The sequence below is a fragment of the Bufo gargarizans genome, chromosome 4 (assembly GCF_014858855.1).
Source record: "Bufo gargarizans isolate SCDJY-AF-19 chromosome 4, ASM1485885v1, whole genome shotgun sequence".
In the NCBI taxonomy this organism is placed as follows: Eukaryota; Metazoa; Chordata; class Amphibia; order Anura; family Bufonidae; genus Bufo; species Bufo gargarizans.
Window position 1 is genome coordinate 252,155,836 of NC_058083.1, and position 17,266 is coordinate 252,173,101.

A 17,266-nucleotide genomic window follows, 5' to 3' on the forward strand; every position below is an offset into this window, starting at 1 on the left:
GCAGCCAAGTTGTTCATGTGCTGTAAGCGTGTTGTCTACTAATTCTGCATAGTTTGGAGCTCGTCTGTTCCCAAGGAAGTTCTGCACAACGAGTACAAATGCATCCCAAGCTGCAAGACGCCCTCGCTTTGTCAGATTCCTGCGACGATCATAAGTAGTGTATGTGCCACATATGTAACAGAAATTGTCTGGATCGTTAACACATTTGCGTTTATCCATCTTAAGTTTCAAAACTGATAGCACTATAACAGATCACTTTATCAAAATCTGTCCAGCCTGCCTTATATACTTACTGCTGACATCAGCCTGAGTGCGTCCGGACAGGTCTGGACATGTCCATTGGAATCTCCAATATAATGCATTCATATTATAACTGAATAGGCTTTGCATGTACTTAAAATCTAGACGTGTCAGGCAAATTCCAAGTTCATATTTGGAATCAGCGCGCTCATTTTAGTATAAATCACATGTTTCTCTCTCAGTAGCAAAATCATTTTTGCGCAATACGTGCAACTTCACATTTTAGCAGGTCTGACTACATATTACTGATTGGTGCACTGAGTATTGTTGTGAACCTATTCGACATCTTCGCGAATTCTCGAAATGGCAATATTCGCAATTAAAATTTGCGATTCGAATATTCACGATTAACACTACCTTCAGCATGCTGCCTCTTCATACAGGTAAATATAGCACTACATTCCTCTTACATCCAATGACATCTTTTTTTTTTTTATCTTCTCAATTTGGCCCAGACCGCCATGACAACTTCTTTTAGCCACATCTTGTCTCAGCAGAGTTTGCTGCACAGACATCTTAGATTCTTCACTTTACATTATCCTCTCCACCTTCTCAACACAAACTCTCCTTCCTCGTGCTGCCACAGTGTCATCCTGCTGCCACCCAAGTGTCATCCTGCTGCCACTCACAATAATGTGCCCACTGTGTTCCCCAATGCCTACAAAAATATACTGATGAAAAAAATAATGTCCCTAAAAAGCCCTAATTATTAAAAATGCTCCCTTTGGTGCCCCTAGTAATAATAATGCCCCCATTATGTGCTTCAATAATAATGCTCTCTAAATACTGTCCCTATAGTGCCCCCAATGTTAATTATACCCCTATAGCACATCCAGCAATAGAAATGCCCCATGTTGTGTCCCTGTAATAATAATGCTCCCGATAGCACCTCCTCTAAGCATAATACACCCTATAGTTCCTTCAGTTGTGATAGGGTCCCTAGTAATATCCTATAGTGCCCCAATAATAAACATGCCCCTATAGTGCTCCCAGATCGGAGAGACTGGTAACTCGTGGGTTAAATTGACAAGTTCACTGTGGATCTTATTGTGAAACTATAGTGATGCCATATAGGACACTACTGAGCCAGTAATTTTCTCTGTAGTTTCTATTATCATTGCAGAACAGTAGCAGAGGCACCATGAGGTACGATGAGGCATAATGAGGTACGATGAGGCATAATGAGGTACACTGATTCTTGTCTGCATTGCAATGAGAATTTGTTGTTCTGTGTATGCCTCATGTGACAGGACTAGAGACCTGTCCCGGCTTTCACAGCTCTTCAACTCACAAGGAATGTACCTCCATGGGAGAATTTCTCATGTGCCTCCTTCATTATGCTTCATAGTATAATTGTCATACTGAATATGCCTCATTCATCATGTCTTTAAATATGAGCCTCACATTGAATGTGCCTAATTGAGTGTTCCACATAGCAAATGGATATGCCCCATATTCATACTTGACAACACTCAACAGAATAATTGAGAAACTTCCAGAAGAGCCAATGAGTCTTCACGGTGACCCACATGCTCACCTATCCCCTGCCATCATTCATGCACCAAGTGGAAGGAAATTCAGAAAAAGGGCGGGTGAGTATCTTAATGTCTGGTCTGAGGTACTAAAAGTGGTACTTTGAGGTCTAGTTTGGAGTCTGTAATCAGGAGGGAGTCCTTCCTGTGCTTTGTAGTCTGTAAACAGGAGGGAGTCTGACTTGGGTTCTGTAAACTGGTGGAGGGTGGTTTTGAGTCTGAAAACAGGTGGACGCTGGTCTGGAGTGTGAAAAAGGGGGAGGAGTCTAGTCTGGGATACTCAGTTGGAACGTCTTGTCAGTACGGGCTACTTGGCGTGGAAAGGTTCATAAACACTAGTCTAGGGTACCGAACGGTGTAATGGAATTTTCCAGGACTTAAATATTGATGGCCTGTGTTCAGAATAGGTCAACAATATTTTTGATTGTGGGGTCTGACCAATCAGCTGTAAGGTTCTGCCCACTGTATAGTTACTGGTGCCAGCATTCTTCAGCTCAGTTCCCATTGACTTGATTAGGAGCTGAGCTCCAGTACCCTGGCACGGCCACTACAGAGTGGATAAAGCTGATTGTTTCTGTCTCCGTCCACTCTATAGTTGATTGTGCCAGCGGCCGCCCAAAGCTGCTGATCGGTAGGGCTATTGGGTTTCAGACCCCAACCAATATGAGGATAGCTCCTCAATACCTGGTGGTCTAAGCTAGTAAGGAAGCTAGAAGTTACTTCCCTGAAGGCCTAGAGAAGGGATAGTGGAGGTAATTGTAAAATCCCAGTGGTCTATTTATTGAAAGAGTTAACTATGAAATCTCTGTCTGGGGTCTAGGGACTATTCACCTATTCTGGCTTCTGCAATGTTTAGCTTGGTCAGCTCTGTACGATGTAGTTCTCAGTATGACTGGGTTCCATAGATCGCTCATTGTAAGGTTAAGGCTATGTTTACAATATGGGCTACTGGTGCCTGCAGGGGCCAATTGGCCATAGACCTCACAGGGAAATTTTCCAGTGGGCTCATGCCCAGGGTGCTGCCCAAGCCCTCCCCTTTGACGCTGGCAGGGTACATAATGAGCTCTTAGCTGTAATTAAAGCTGTGAGAATCAGGTACTCATGTACCTGGCCAGCGACTGCACATGCCTCTTGAATTCAACTGCTCTGGCCCACATCACACCTCCTAGGCCCCTTGCTCCAGAGAGAACTGGAGGAGGAGGATAGAAAATAACATCTATTGATGACCACCACAGAGGGATAGCTTTTAGGGTAATATATTGTTCTGCTCTGTGGTATGCAGTTCTGAAGGCATGGTATTTAGCTCTATGGTATTGCAGATCCCACCTATTTTTGTTGCTCCACCTTCTGTCAATTTGGACCCCCTATAACATAGGACCAATTTTAGGATTCTTTTTTCCAGGGCCACTTTAAGTTCCCAATCTGCCCCTGGATGCCTGACAGTCCTATTGACTAATAATGGAGTCCAAAGAGTTCTATTATTTTGATAGGAAGTGTTTGTTTTAATGTGAATTCAAAATATTTGAAGATGAATAAGCTTATGCAAGCTAAGTGAATAAATATATTTACTAAGCGTGATTAAATAAAATATAACACAGACAAATTGCATACAAAATAATAAAAAATAAATAAACAAACATAACTAGCCTAGGGGTAGGGATCCGGTCGGCCATACTATAACACATGGCTGTCTACCACGTTATAACACATAACTGACACCATAGGGTGTACAAGAGATAGGGCAAATCAATACTTACATCCTACAAAGAATGGAGTCCCTCCTAATGTATGTGTGTAACTAGAGTTATACACCTCGGCCCCACCCCTGGTGTGCATCACGCATGTCCTGAGATGTGTCTCTAAGATCACTGTTGAGAAATCATTGATTATCAGGTTGTGTAATAGAACTGTATACCTTGCTTATTTTTATTATGAAGATAAAAATCACTCTAAGGGTCCATTCACACGTCCGCAAAATGGGTCCGCAATTTTGCGGAACAGATACGGATCAATTTATTTTCAATAGGGCCACAAAAGATGCGGACAGCACACCATGTGCTGTCTGCATCTGCACTTACGTTCTGCGGCCCTGCAAAAAAATAGAACATGTCCTATTCTTGTCCGCATCCATGGACAAGAAAAGGCTTTTCTATTATAGTGTCCGTGTTTTGCGGATCCGCAATTTGCAGACTGCAAAACAGTTGCGGACGTGGGAATGGAACTTTAACCTAGTAAGAATGTATTTTTGCAAAATAAATAAATAAGAAAAAGTGATATAAGAAAAAGTTTAAGTTTTTTTCAAAGTTCATGAAGTTACAAAAAAATCAAAAAAGTTTTGTGGCAGAGGAGAGCTTTTATTCCAATCACCTTTCCTTTTCGGCTGACTAACCCTCCCGATGCATTTAACTTGTAAGGAATCGGTATTACTCTGGTGCTAGTTCACACAATGTGAAGCTGCTCCAGTCATATTTCTGTGTTCAGGACTCCACCTACGTCATGGTGCAAGCTCTGCACTCAATACAGACAACTAGACAATTAATGAAAGAGACTACAATTGATGCAAGACATCATCGTCTATATAAACGTTGGTTGGAAGTGGCCACCATTTGTTTAGACGATTTCACATATTGACAGGGTTTGCCTCTATTTTGGCCACTAGATGTTAACCAATTATAAAAAAAATTCAAGATGGGAAAAATATGTAGAAAGTGCCAGCATATTGTCTAAGGTTATGCCATGCTTCAGCACAAACCAACACCCATGATCATGGATATTTTTAATGTTCAGATCCTCCTCCAATATCGATAACAATTTTTTTAATGTTCTCAACTTTTTATGGTATTCTTAAAAATAACGAGTAGTAAAAGTCATTGATGCACTACTTATTTTGAGCTTGCTAGGCTGATGTAATAATTGTGACCCGTGTTTAGATTTAACTATGTGTTTGGCCCTTTCCAATAGATTACGTTTCTTAAAAACATATTTGCCAATATTGGAGGAGGATCTCAACATTCAAAATATGCTTGACCGTGGGTGTTGGTTTGTGCACTCCACGCAACCTCAGAACTAGAATTGTTGAACATATGAACAGCTTTGTGAATCCAGTATTTCTTCTGAATACAGTGAAACTTTTTGGAATCCCATCTCTATGAAAAAGAATACACACTACAATATGGTAACTGAAATGTTGAGTTATTTGTACTCTGAAATAATCAAATAATCAACCTAGAAAATACAACTTATCTCACTAAAGATAAGTCCTCATACGTCTGTCTCAACCTAAAGAAGAACAGTTATAACCATGCAGGTAACCAAAAATTCCACTGCTCCTAAAGACTGGCTTTGTTAAAGGTGTTCCTCACATCTAAGCTAGAGAAAACTATGGCTGACATTGGTCTGTAGAATATCCTAGAACAAAGAGAGGGTAAACCCACACATTTTATGTAATTTCCGGGCCAGTAGACCACAAATGGTCATAATGAGTGGTCTTTTTATTCCACCAAGTCTATCCAAGATCTTTACGAACTGAAACGTGTCCTTGAAAGAGTGTATCTCAAATAATCCTTGGTAACCCCAAACATTTGTGGTGAAGTCACTAATATGACTCAAGCATTCATGAAAAAGCAACATTCTGAGATAACTTTTTAGTTTTTAGGCTGGTGAGACACTTGACATTGGTGACTTCAAAAATTTGCCTTTTACATTTCCTTTTTGACATATTACAAAGTTTCTGAAAGTCAATTCCTTTTCTGAACATTTCCAAAACTTATTTTCTGATTTGTTTTTTTGAAGAATTCAAGCATAGAGGATTTATGACGAGGGTAAACTTTTTGAAGACTCTGTTTGTTGGAGCTCACGCAAGTATAACCTAATTTTAATCAATGGGAAAGAAGCAGAAACTTTATTGTCAACGGCAAGAGAAATGACTTTTAATCTCATTATCTTGAAATTTTCAAGCCTCGCCTCCCAACTTTAATTACTCTTTAAAAGTTATAACATATGCTCCTTCCAATCGGGGTGGAACAAAGACGACACAACTCATAAAAATTCTGAGTGTCGAAGAAAAAAAAGCACATTATGCTTGGTCAGAACATAAAAAGGATTATTATCTCACTACCAAAAGTACTTTTCAGAGGCATGAAGAATAAATTACCTTTCTTACCCTAAGGGGTTTCTTCACCAAATTTCACTTGCACAGATTGTATAATTAACTCAACTACTTCACATATCACTTATATGCAAAATGTAATTGAAATAGACCTTCGTGCACCTGCTCTCTGCAGGGACGGTGCTAGACCCACCCAGCTCAGTAATGTAAAACTAATCCAGGCACGTATTTTTAGAAAACGTCAAAAAAAAAATCTGCATCAGTTGAGAGTGAATCCCATTAGCTATACTGTATAATCGAGGCAGGATGAGTGGCTGGATATGGGAGCTGCATCCAAGGGCTCTGTAGATGGTGAGGACCAGGCGTCTGCTAATGCCCAATACCTAGTGGTGAAATGCCACTTGAAGATGTCATTGAAACTGCTTAGTCAGTGTTACGAGCAGCAGGGATTTCCCTTCCTTTTACTAGCATTGTTGATGCAGATGTTATGCATCTGCCTTACACCTGATCTCTGGCCAGATACCTTGTTTAGCCCGGTTAATTTAGGGAAGACTTCTGATTGGTTGACCTTCCTTTAAATGTTCATGTTTTTTCCCTTTTGCTGCTGGGTATAGGTGAGTTCTTTGTAATCTTTGCATTTCTAGTATTCTGTTCTTCTCTATTTGTGCTGTCTTAGTGTGGCTTGGGATCTGTAGTCCTACTGCCTTTCATTGCTGCCATCATTGAACTTTTTCTGTTCTGTTTGTTGTCCGTTTGTTGCCTCTGGCTGTTTTACTGGGTTTGTATTGCTAGGTTTTGTTAGTATCTTTATTTCTGTTCGCTGTCATTCATCTGCGCTCATCCTGTGTACCATCCCCTTCCATTGTCTGCTCCATTGCTAGACTACTATTTCCTTCATCCATTTCGCATCATTTTTCAGTTCTGTTGGTGAGTTCTGTGTGTTTTCTGCCTGGTTTTGCTTCATAATACTATTCTTGCGACTGTCCAGTTCTTATGCACTTTAGCCACACTGTAAGTCCTGGGGGTATCTGAGTACCTGGAGACACAGTACCAGCTAAAGGTGACTGCTATAGGTGAAGTCCAGTTCTAGAATCTTGGGAACAACTGTTGTCATTACAGTCCAGTGACATCACTGCAACAGATACCAAAGTAAAATGGTTGACACATGGAACTCTTCACCTGCTCTTCTCACTAACACTCTTAGGAGTAGCCCCAACTCAAACCTATTGGCTACTTCTTTGAGGACCTGGGAGGAAAAGGACCTTTAGTCACGTCACTGCGCTCATCACATGGTCCATCTCCCTGGCACTCAGCACTTACCACACAAGCTCACATTGTGGCCATGTGATGTCACCTCCATACTGTCAGGGCAGAGTCGTCCTGGCACCATTCTTAGCATGATGCTGGACATGGAAAGAACTCAGACCAGTTACTCTGAGCTGATGCAGATAGTAACATCTGCTTGAATTTGCTGCAGTACTTTGTTTCCTTTTGTGTCTTCCGTTTCTCCCCCTGATACTCTGCTCCCTGCACAAGATTTAGGCAGCAAAGCAAGTGCAAACTATCCTAGATTATCAGCAAGCCAAAAACAATTGTCTGCGTGACCACCACGGCCCTTCCCAAAATATATAGGCCGCAATCTGCAACTTTTCCCTGCTCACACCAGGTCTAAAAAAGTGGGTGGGGAAGGGGACGGGATGGCATCATTTTCTACACCTGTTTTAGGCAATGAAAATGGCTAAATGTAAGACAGCATGGAATGCCTGTTTTTGATAAATGACCCCTAAAGCCCCCTCAAAAGTGCTAATTTAGATTCCTTATTAATGCAGACTTCTGTGTCACCAGATCATACAACGAAATAATGGGGGCGACTCAGTGAGCGCAGCATATGGAGCGTAGCAGGTTCCTACCTCAACATTTATGTCATATCCATAGGATAAGTTCTAGAGCAGTGATGGCTAACCTCCGGCCCTCCAGCTGTGGTGAAACTACAACTCCCAGCATGCTCTATTCATTTCTATAGAGCTCTGAGAACAGCCAAGCAAGTGTAGATCTTGGGAGTCATAGTTTTACCATAGCTGGAGGGCCAGAGGTTAGCCATCACAGCTCTAGAGGAACATGCCCCGCCAGACCTCCAACCCCCGTCTTGTGGCAGAGCATACTTACGCAACTATTTTTGGACCTCCCTAGAAGTGAACGGAGAGAGCTGTACATGCATGACCACCTGTCCGTTCAGAGAGGCCACAAGACAGGAGTCAGGGGACCAGAGGTGGGACATCCCTGGCAAATCCTATACACACATCAGTTCTTACCATCTGTGACATGAACAGAATTCACTAATTCAATGTTTCTTTTTGCTCCTAATCCACAGAGAGGAATAAATCCCATCAAGTTACCGCCAGGTCATAACATTGTGCTATACCGCTCCTGCGCTACTCCCTGGGGCACCTACTCTATAGCCTGATACCTGCCATCTTCATAATGGGCTCTGGCTGTAAAGAGGGTGTTCCCCCCAAAAATATTCAGCAGTTCCACACCTGGAAAAGAATCCTTTTGTAATTGCATGCAACTGAAACGGTTCGTATAGCCGGTGAGCTATTCAATAAAATGTTCCTCTAGAGTGCCACCTGCTGGGGGTTTTCTTATTTTTCTGTCCACCTCACTGAGCAGGATGCACATGCTCTGTTCCATCTTACAACTGCCTTCTGGACTGTGATAAGGAGAGAGCTGCAACAGAAAGGACATGCCCATGAGCTGCAGCAGAAATACACGCCCCCTGAGCTGCAACAGAAAGGACATGCCCATGAGCTGCAACAGAAAGGACATGCCCATGAGCTGCAACAGAAAGGACATGCCCATGAGCTGCAACAGAAAGGACTTGCCCATGAGCTGCAACAGAAAGGACATGCCCATGAGCTGCAACAGAAAGGACATGCCCATGAGCTGCAACAGAAAGGACATGCCCATGAGCTGCAACAGAAAGGACATGCCCATGAGATGCAACAGAAAGGACATGCCCATGAGCTGCAACAGAAAGGACATGCCCATGAGCTGCAACAGAAAGGACATGCCCATGAGCTGCAACAGAAAGGACATGCCCATGAGCTGCAACAGAAAGGACATGCCCCTGAGCTGCAACAGAAAGGACATGCCCCTGAGCTGCAACAGAAAGGACATGCCCATGAGCTGCAACAGAAAGGACATGCCCCTGAGCTGCAACAGAAAGGACATGCCCATGAGCTGCAACAGAAAGGACATGCCCATGAGCTGCAACAGAAAGGACATGCCCATGAGCTGCCAACTTGACATAAATCTAGCAGAGCAACTGAAGCAATGAATGGGGAGATCTCTGGATCCATGTGAGGTACAGGACTGGTTCTATCTATCTATCTCATATCTATCTCCTATCTATCTATCTATCTATCTATCTATCTTCTATCTATCTATCTATCTATCTATCTATCTATCTATCTATCTCCTATCTATCTATCTATCTATCTATCTATCTCCTATCTATCTATCTATCTCCTATCTATCTATCTTTCTATCTCTCCATCTATCTGCCTGTCTACCGATGTCTCTCTGTTTCTCTGTGATGGAAATATTTACGGCTTTATGTGTAGCCTGTGACTTGTTGCTCTCTTGTTGCCATGTGACGGTATACTCTGCAGTTACTATGTTTTGTAGCAGATTTATTTATGTGAAGGTCACATAAAGAAGCCGATTCCTCCACTTCTATAGGAGAACATACAGTGGATTCAGGGCTTATCGTGGCCGGTGCCGGGTCACTGTGACCTTCACCAGTGTCCTCACATCCTACAGCCCGAGCTCTGCATCCAAGACAAATGATGGTGAAACACAATGTGAAAAATTTTAGGGCGATGACAGATTACAGTCCACGTCTCCCTCCTCTGCATCCTGCATGGCAGCGACCTTGATATTTTAATTACCTGTCATTGCTATCTTTAGCTCCTTTCACTTCTTTTCCCACTGGTTTAATGTAGAAATGATTAGTGGATTCACAACCACGAGGATGAAGACTTCATAGATGGAAATTACAAATTACAAGCCTGCAGGTTCATCATTCCAGTGCCGCTGGGCAGATTGACCGCACCATGTGGTAAATCCTCAGCTACCAACTCGTGGACATTCCTAGAATTAGTCAATTTAGTATTTTATAATATGATTATAGACTTTATTTGATCCTCTTCACCTGCACAGTTTCTAAAAGAATTTGGCAGAAAGTTTTCTCCAGACATCTAGATGAACTAAGCCCAGATCTTCTGTGGATGTAGGCTTCCTCAGATCCTTCTGTCTCTTCATGTAATCCCAGACAGACTGGATGATGTTGAGGACAGGGCTCTGTGGGAGGTCTTCATGGAAGACTTGAGGCCAAAAAGTAATACCTTCGATGTGGAAGATGGTGGAGCGTCCCTGCAAGTAAGGGGCTGCATAACAGCACATGGAGTTGGGTCAGGATTAATGGTGTCCTCAATGGTGAAAGATACAGGCAGATACTTATCCATCATGTAATACCATCAGGGAGGCTGCTTGACTCCAAGTTTATTCTGCAGAAGGACAATGACCCCAAACATCCAGCCAATGTCATTAAGGACTACCATCAGGAGTTCTGGAAGGGATGTTATGGCCCCAGAGAGCCCTGATCTCAACATCGCCCAGTCTGTCTGGGATTACATGAAGAGACAGAAGGATCTGAGCAAGCCTACATCCACATAAGATCTGGGCTTAGTTCTCCAAGATGTCTGGAACAACCTCTCTGACAAGTTTCTTTTAAAAACCGATGCTGGAGGTAGGGAACGGTCACCCCACATACTGATTGGACTTAGATTTCTCTTTTCCTCATTCACTTTGTTCATTGATAAAAATAAACTATTAAACCCTCCAACATTGAAAGTAGTATTGAGCGATTTAAAGTCCATGAAGGATAAGGATAAATTTGAACTGCCGCGACCTAAAATAGTGTAAAATAAATAAATAAATAAAAATCATACTTACCTCATCCGTTTGCTCACGATGGGCCCGGCCGCCGCCATCTAGCTTGAAGAACTCACATGAAATCCCATGCCTGGTGACGTATGACGTCGCCACGCCGGCCGCAAGACTTTACACTTCAAGCAAGATGGCGGCACAAATGGATTAGGTAAGTATGATTCCTTAATAACAAAGACTGGTGATAAGCTATCCTCTAATATCTACAGGAAGACAACAGCCACAAACTCCTTGCTTCACTGGAGTAGTTACCACCCGGCATCCCAAAAGGTCAGTACCTCCGGATGAGAAGGAACTGCTCTAGTGATGAGTTATTCTTCAGTGAGGCAAGGGGTTTGCAAGATAGGTTCAGGGCCAGGGGATACCCACAACCGGTACCTTTAAACATGCTTTGACAAGAGATCGAGCTGACCTACTAGTCCCCAAACGTAGGACGGCGGACTGTTCAAGTCCCCAAACGTAGGGCGGCGGACTGTTCACAGCCGGCACGAATCATCTCCAATTTCGATTCAGCAAATCGAGATGTCAAACAAGTGCTTAATAAATACTGGCTGATTCTACGAATGGACCCTGATCTCTCTGAGATAGTTACTGAGCATCCCGCCGTCTCCTATAGACGAGGCAGGAGTCTTAAAGATCGATTAGTATGTAGCCACTGCATACCACCTGTTAAAACGGGCACCTGGTTAGACCGGAAACCGGTTGGTGTTTTTAAGTGTGGCGGTTGTAAAGCGTGTGACTACCTGTCTACTGCGAAAATCATCACCTGCTCGGTGACTGGTCAGACGTTCCATGTCCGGGACTTTATTAATTGTAGGTTGAAAGGTGTTGTGTACCTTTGTCAATGTCCATGTCCCATGGATTATGTTGGGAAGACCGTGAGGGAGGTGAGGAGGAGGATATTGGAACACGCGAATGATGTAAACAAGAAGGAACTAACACCGGTAGCCACCCATGTGAATGACTTCCACGGGGGTGACCCCAGGTCCCTTCAATTTACAGTCCTAGAGTTGGTACCGCCCTCTCCCCGTGGGGGCGACTGGGACAGGAGGATCCTCCAGAAGGAGAGCGAATGGATCCACAGGTTCCGGTCCCAGTCCCCCCGTGGTCTTAATGAGAGACTAACTTTCTCGTGCTTCCTCTAATCTTCTTCACGTGGGCCCCCCGCCCCCCTCACCTCTCGGACCATTCTGGACCTCTTTGATATCTTGGTCCGTTCCTTTACTCCCTGGGTACCCCACCCCTTAAACTTTATCTTCGGTAAATATAATTACTTGTAATTTACCCTCGGGCCTGTCCTTGGGTCATCCCGATTCTTTACCCTTTTAGTCCTTCTCCTCTCCCCGCCTCCTCTCCCCCACCCACTTCCCTCTTCCTTCCCCGTTCTCCTCCCTCCCCCCCTTATTTTATCCCCGTCAGCTTGTGAGGCTTTGATGACCTTAATGTCCCCTTGAACCAGGCCAGGTGCGCAAAGTGAACAGGTTCATTGTATACCTGTTTGCTTCTCCCTGCTTTATCATGAGGGACTAGCTTATACAAACTGCTCATTGACGATTCTTTCTCCACTATTATTCCCCCCAACCTTACCTCTCGGCTCCCTCCTACTGGGCCCTAGACTTGGGCATCTTGATCACTTCTCTTATATAAGGAACTTAATCTACCTGTATATAATGACACTGAGGCGTATCTAGATATATTAATTATGGGGAGGTGAACGCTCTGTGCGATGTGCAAAATTAAATCTAATTCATCCCTGTCCCCTTCCTTCATTCAGTCCGATACTGCTTAACTCCTCCCTCTATTTTAATGATGGAGCGCAGTGTACATAGACCGGAAGGGGCATGCGGTTCAACGACCGGAAGTGGCATGCGTTCCACGTCCCGGCGATCGTCATCACATCGTGGATCTAAGGTGCCTGACGGAACGCACGCATGTACCCAGTAGCTGCACTGGCTAGCGGTAGCTACAATAGTTAGTGGGCCACCTGGGATTGATTGGGAGGGGTATTAAAGGGCGGTGCTGGACAGTTAGACAGGGCGTTGGACTCTAGGAGGATCAACCATGGAGGACTAAATGTTACAGATACCGACCGTGAGTACTTTCTAGGCATCTTGGCTTCATTGCTAGGACATACTAGACTAGATTATTTAATGTACGTCTTATGTCATACAGGCAATCGGATTCATCAAGCCATCTCTTTTTGGTCTGATTTTGCCTACTGAATGGTGTATCTGAGGTAGCCTTGTGCTTCTTTCCATGGGGTCCTTGAGGTGGTGGTCCCACGTGTTGGTTGTATATTGCCTGTATTAGTAAATCTATATGTCTTCACGTTATAGCTGAAATCACTTATCGTACTTGGTTGGATGACCGACTTGCAGGGTATCATAAATGTATGTTAGTCCACAATCACAGTCAACCTCTGTGGCTCTAATAACTGCATTTTATACTGCATCCAGGCATATACCAAGCACTCTGTGGACACAGTGAGTTGTCTCCTTGATCAGGGTGCTTAGTGGTGACGGGCACGCGTCAGCTATATGAAAAGCGGCTGTGGGTGCAACTGTATAAATACATGTACATATTTTTCTTTCCACAGAGGCCTGCTTTGTATCTTTGACGGCATAGAAACCACTATCTACGCAATCTGGTGGTTTGGTACCTGATCTGCCTCCTCCTCCTCTTAGTAATATCAGTTGGTCCAATTCAAGTATCAAATTGTATTGACACCATTGTATTAATAACAGTGATCTACACCCACCCTACGGAGGCCTCTCTATAGTACTGGTCCCCGTTTTATTTGTTCCATTATCTATCTAAATATCGTTACTCATTTACCCCCTGATGATGGGAAACGCGTCGGGGTTTGCTATACAATTATGTTTGTTGTATCGATGAAACCATCATATTATGTATCGATGAAACCATCGTATTAGGGTGTTTTTCGATTGTTCGTTAAGTGCACCTTGTACCTCTTGATGTCGATACATCATCAGGGTTGTATACAAGGGCACTTAATTGTTTGTTCTGTCTGTCTGTCTTTTTAGGAGTCCACCTTGAGGCCAATATCCACCAACTGACACTAACCAAGGGTACAGTAGAAGGTGGTAGCCAAGGCTCGAGGACAGGGAGTCCCCACCACTGGGAGCCGTCCCTGGGCAGAGGGATAGCTTAGGGTGTGAGTGTAGGGATAGATCCCCCCCTAGCTTACCCAGTATCTCGGTGGTACCACCTATAATAGTTGTGCGGTGTACGTCATTTGTGTATAAGTATTATTAAAATTAAATCTTTCTATATAAGGGTTATTTCTCTTGCTGGACTTAGTTATTATTCACCGATTGACCCATTATAAAAATTCTATCCATAATACCTGGACCATATTTTATAAATGATTCCTTACTTTTACATTTTACACTCTGTTATTTATATCAGATGCTGCGATCATGTATGAACGCGGCATCTGAAGGGTACAATGACAGGAAGCAGTGCAATCGCCGCTTCTTACAAAGGAATAAGCTTCGCGATAAAGTAATTAATCACAAACTGAATTTTTTGTAAATATCGATGAAGCAGCTAAATCGAATATTTGAATATTTAGTTAAAAGCGTTCTTACAATGTAGAATTTTTTTCCACGCCTGCCTGAAAATTCTGCACCGCACTGTATATATTTTATAGTATTTGTAATCATTTTTACAGTATTAATCTTTATATTTTTTACATGATATCATTTTTTATCACCAAAATACTAAATGTGTATAAAATGATAGCAATTTATTTATGTGCAGGACATTGTATTCCTTTATGTTATTTATCACGTAGATTTATGTGGCCTATTTGTAACGTATTAGAAGTCGGAATACAAATGGGATTTTCACATTCATTGTTTTCATTTTGTGATGTTCTATTGCAATAAATGTAAATGAAAGAAATGAAATAAGATACCGTATTTTTCACCCTATAAGACACACGTTTTTAACCCCGAAAGTGGGGGGAAAATTTTAAGTGCATCTTATGGGACGATTACTAATGAAGGTTTCCATTATGGAAGCGCTTATAAGTACAGGAGGACTGGGGAGCGGTGAATGCAGCGCTCCCCGTGTGGGCTCTGTACTCACCGCTTGCTGGTCTTCCTTGGCTGCACGCTGCGCTGTGACCTCAGGCTGTGCGCGGAAGGAAGACCAGAAACAGCAGGAGCGGTGCCGGCGTCTGGAGCAGGAGAGGTCAGGTGATTATTTATTTTTCTGCTCTGAGCTCCGATTAACATGGGGGTTCTAATCTGAGCTCTGTAATGGGGGTCATTCACATTGGGGGTCTGATCTGAGGTCTTATTGGGAGTCATTTACATTGAAGGTCTGATCTGAGGTCTGATCTGATTTGAGGACTAATGTACAATAAATATTTTTTTCTTATTTTCCTCCTCTAAAACCTATGCACGTCTTATAGGCCGATAAATATGTATAATATCTGTCTTTATTCTACTTCTAGATGGGTTTAACTGTACAAAGCATTTTTTTGTAGATTTTTTTAGGTGTTCTACCTTCTAGAAATCACAGCTGTTGATTTAGTATTTTTTCTCTTTTTTGACAGTTTTTTTGTTACACAAATCACTGCAAAAAATGCACCAAAATGATACGCAACTGACAATACTAGCTAATTCCTCAGGCCGATGTTAAAAGCTGAGAACTTCCAGTCAGGAACATATCGGAGCCCCTCATGCACCACGTCACGGTGTCTCAGCACGCATGGGGTCCTACCACTAAACTGCCCGTGGTGTGAGACCCACACTTTTTAAGGCCTCATGCACACGACCGTTCCGTTTTTTTGCGGTACGCAAATTGCGGATCTGTAAAACACGGAAGCCGCCCGGGTGCCTTCCGCAATTTGCAGAACGGAATAGGCGGCTCATTGTAGAAATGCCTATTCTTGTCCGCAAAAAGGTCAAGAATAGGACATTTTTTATGCCGGACTACGGAACGGAGCAACGGATGCGGACAGAACACGGAGTGCTGTCCACATCTTTTGCGGCCCCATTGACGTGAATGGTTCCACACTCGAGCCGCCAAAACTGTTGGTCAGATGCGGACCAGAACAACGGTCGTGTGCATGAGGCCTTATAGTTATATCTGCAGGACAATATATAGTTTTTATTGATACCTCTGTGGAGTGTGTGACTTTCTGATCCCATATTATTACATATTTTGTGTTAAGAGAAGCGATAAAGAAAAGGCAAATTGGCCATTTTGACCCTTTTTTCCATTACTCTATTCTATTTTAATAGAACAGGTGTTTTTTGTCACGGTGATACCCATGATGTTTATATTTTTTGATATTTATGTATTCATTTTTTTTTTCTATGGAAAGGCAGGTTATTTAAACTTTTATATTTTTTATATATTTTTACGTTTTGTTTAACTTTTTTATGATTTTGAATCTCGTATTTGAGCCAACAAATTTTGTTTTTTAAATTCTGAACAATCATGGATTTTTTACATCCATTTATTGCTCAGAATTGCTCATTTCTTATGTTGGCCTTTTAAATCAATTACCGGCATCCTCATTGGCTTCAGAGGATGCCGGGAAGAGGCCCTTTAGATGCCTTGATCTCACTTGATCGCGGCATCTAAAGGCTTTAATTATCGTGATTGGCATTATTTCTGGTCACGGTAATTAGCCGTGGGTTTCTGCTGTTTGAAACAGCAGAAACCCACCAGCCATGACGACCACATGCAAGTGGGCGCCATGTTTGCCCATCACTCCAGGGCTATACATGTACGGCGCTGGTAGCAGAGGGGTTAAATGTAAACACAGCAGCAGGAAGAAATGGCCACAGCAATAGGTTACCCCCTGTCACGGCCTATGGTGTGCATTGTGACACTTTTCTTCACTTGCAGTTGCCTGTGGCAACGCGTGGTGTTGTGTACATGTGGTGGCAGTGTCTCGGCCTTCTGGCTGTTTCCCAGGACATGGTTGCCACGCATGCCGTTGCCGGCGGTTACAGCTGCAGTGTGATTGTTGTTTGCACACTTTCCCTTTAAGTGGCTTTCTTCCCTTGCCTGTGTGGGAAGGGTTAACTTCCTTCCTAGTGTGTGAACACTGGGCGTGTCTGTGTGTGGGTGTGGCTACTTGGGCTATTTAGCTTCCGCTGGATGCCTGTATCTGAGGGGTACTCCAGCCATGTGTTATGCTGGAGTCATCCTCCTGGTCATATACCATCTATCCAGTGAGGGCCACCCTTGTGGTCATAAGTTTATGTATGATTTTATGAAGATGTGTCTATGGTCTCTTTGTTTATTGCAGCTATGGTTTCCTGGGTTCCTG